The following is a 3364-nucleotide window of genomic DNA, read 5'->3' as shown; positions in this document are numbered from 1 at the left end:
GCACATTGGGGAAATGGAAGGCCTGAAAGGGTCGACCACACTACCCAAAAAACGTGACAAAACTACAAAAAACAAGGAACGTTAAAAGTGACGAACGTGAGAGGGGAAGAGAAATAAATAATAAAGGACCCCAGCCAGAAGGCCGGGGTGGGGGGTGTGAAAAATTGTCCTACCCCATCCAAAAGGACGGGGTAAGGACGTGAAGCGCTAGCCTAAAGGGAAGTGTGCAGTGCTAGTGCCATACTAGTGCAAGGTGACTTGGGATCACCCGTGCATGTTCGGCACCCCCGAGTTTCCCCGGGGGCACAGTACAGCCTCGGACTCCAGGCAGCCAGCCAGTCAGCGTCCGACCAAGTGTCTCTCCGCCTCACCAGCGGGGCCCTTTCCGGCCCCCCGGCATGGGAATGGATACTCCACCGGGCTTTTCGATGAGTCTCCCCCGCAGCGGCCGAATAGACCAACTGAAGGAGAAGAAAACACCTACTCAGTCCCGACGTTTCACCTCTCCCAGGGATTGAGTACTGGGCTGGGCTTTTTGCTGTCTCTCTGGCCGGGGTCCAATGTACACCCCGGACCAGTGAGCAATCTACTCGGTCCCAGCTTTTCCCGTCTTCCTGGGAGTGGATACTAGACCGGGCTTTTCGAGTGACTCTCCCTCAGAGGCTATAGACCCCCGAACAAGAGCCCCATCTACTAGGCCCGATGCTTCTCCCCTCCCTACCAGTAGGAGAGTATGTTCCCCCCCTACGGCAGGATGAAGATACTCAGCCAGACCTTGCACCCTCCCAGAACATGAGGTACACTACGCCTCAGCTCAGTAGCAGGGTGGTTTGGTCCAGCTTTTCTCTATTCTCTGCCAGGGGGGCGGTCCAGACCCAACTGATAAGAACAGATACTACACTTGATCTTAGCCAAAAGGCCGAGAAAACATCTCCAGGAGCCATCTTTCCAGGAATTTTTCGGGGGAGGAGCCCTACTCCCTCTCCGGCAGGCCAACAAAGTGCACATTGTTGCGACGTAGACGCCCCTCCATGTCCGATAGTTTGGATTTGACAGCTGCCATTTGAGTGGTGAGATCAGCCACTGCTGTTTTTAGGGGATTAGTTGCATCTTCCAGGTCAGATATCCGGTGTTCCGCCTCTCCCACCCGCTCTCTCACTTTTTGCATATCATGGCGTATGAGGGAGATATCAGATTGAACCTGGCCAATTTTGTCCATGACCCTCTGCTCAGATGCTGAAATGGCCATGAGGATCTGCTGCATGGACTGGACGGGATTTTCAGCAGGAGGGGAGTCCTCTCCCTCCCGAGGAGAAGGCGGAGGGTTAGAGTGCTGCGAGGAATGTGCTATAGGAGGGGGTTGGGAGCCACGGGCATACTTCTCCAGCCTGGTGGCGGCGGATGCAGCACCAGTTTTCCCCATGATGAGGGTGAAGGGTAGAGCAGGGTGTACCGTCCAATGCCGGGGAGAGTGAGCCTTTGGGCGCCAGTAGCTGTAGTGCTGGGATGCAGAGATAACACAGTATATTGTCAGTCACCTATGGCTTGATTTGATGGAAGGTGAAGCTCACAAAAGTAATATCAGAGGTCACGGAGTCACTGGGCCCCAAGTTACCCGTTAAGTGTCAGTTATGGAGGGTTACAGAGTCCCAGAAGCAATATCAGAGAGCCAAGGGTCACCTGAGCCAGGGGCCAGCCCCACAGGTACCAACTGCAGTATTATGGGAGAGCGGCAGAAGCAATATCAGAAAGCCCCAGAGGCAATGTGACAGGGGTTAACCTTCCAGGTATCAGCAGGGGCAAGTGACATAGTCCAAGGTGCAATATCAGAGAGCATGTAACAAGGGTCAATCCTTCAGGTGTCTGCTGCCTTAGGGGAAGGAACCTCAGAAGCAGTCACAAAGAGCACAGACACTGATTATGGTGTTAACACTCGAACTGCAGTAGACAGCAGTGTCACAGTGGCAGTGTCAGCGGGCACAGAGGGCAAAGTTGATGAGATTTGGCAACACACATCAAGCGCTGGGCATGTCAGGAGAGAGGGTCCCCGGGGTAGCAGCACAGGGGAGTAGTCTGCACTCGCCAGCATCAGCCAGGATGCCAATTCCGGGTGTCATAGGCCGTCAAAGATGGCGCCCAGCGTCTCCGCCCCGCCCCCAACTGACTGCGACTGCTGTACCAGGCGCACCGGCCCGACTCACCCGCGTCACGACCTCCAGGGGGGACCGCCACCCTCCGATGGCTGTAAGGGTGGTGGACATCAGGTCATCGCGTCCTCATAGCCGCTCCAGGATCCGTATGCCGAGCGGGGGGACAAGGCCGCGGGCTCGCATCAGAGCCATGCGCCGGAGCTCCGCCGCCCAGATGGGAAGCAGGATGGGCGGCGGTGGGGTGAAGCAGGCCACCGGGTCCCGTAGAAGTGGGAGGTAAGAGTCCCAGGAAGCCCAGACTCCAGCCGCTGTGTCTGCCAAGATGGCGGGGGCCGCAGTGTCTATTAGGTGCAGGCCAGAGGACCGGGTCTCTCTGTGGCGGGCAGTCACGGCTCCAAGTCTCCCCAGTCCGCAGCAGAAGGCTCCAGGGGTATTCACTAGGAGGTAGGGGGTGCCCAGATAGGGAAAAGGGTTCAGGAAGCAGGATTTTGTAAGGATAATTGAGGAGCTCTGTTAGAACGCTGCCTCTCACATGCTTGGCCAAGCCACGCCCCGACAACACAATATTTAAACACAATTAACCCATTAACTCTGAATTATATCTGCTTTTGCTTCTTCTTCAATGGTACTACGTAACCTTAGCATCCTGGGTACCCTCATCCTAATTTCACCCGCCACCTTCCTTGTAATTTCACCCACCACCCTCCTGAGCTTGGAGTTGCCTCTAATAAGCACAATGCCGATTAGGGGTGCGTATAGTACAAAGATCAACTGGCAGACACTGAGCCACATGTCTTGTTCAGGAAATAGGTCAATGAGGATGATGATGGAGGTGATAAAGTGAACAGCGATTAATATAAGGAGAAAAGACGGTGTAGGCTGCTCGCAGATGGATATCTATGTGGGCTCTGTGCCCCTTCTTCATGGTGTCCTCCATGTGCTTCATGTGTTTGACAAGAGAGAGCATGATGAGACCAGTGGAAACCAACGTTAATTGCAACAGGAATGTGTATCCGCAAACCAAAAGTAAAACCCGGTACACTGCAAAGTAATGTAGCAGAGAAGCGTTAGGGCAGTAGTTGGCGCTGCAGTTGGCACTTGACGTCAAATTTTCAGTCTCTGCACTAAACAATGGCGCCCCCAGCAAGAAGCATAAAAGAAGGCTGCGGATAATTGTATATCTGCAGGTTTTGGAGAAGTACCTTTGGTAAAAC

The 3364-nt window shown here is 54.3% G+C and overlaps 1 pseudogene; it reads right to left on the bottom strand.

Moving 5' to 3' along the window:
* Positions 1 to 792: 792 nt before the first annotated feature.
* Positions 793 to 931, bottom strand: LOC146012775 (U2 spliceosomal RNA; annotated as a pseudogene).
* Positions 932 to 3364: the final 2433 nt, after the last annotated feature.

This window comes from Crinia signifera, chromosome 6, assembly GCF_055691185.1.
Source record: "Crinia signifera chromosome 6, ASM5569118v1, whole genome shotgun sequence".
NCBI lineage: Eukaryota > Metazoa > Chordata > Amphibia > Anura > Myobatrachidae > Crinia > Crinia signifera.
This window is presented reverse-complemented; position numbering and strand designations above follow the sequence as displayed.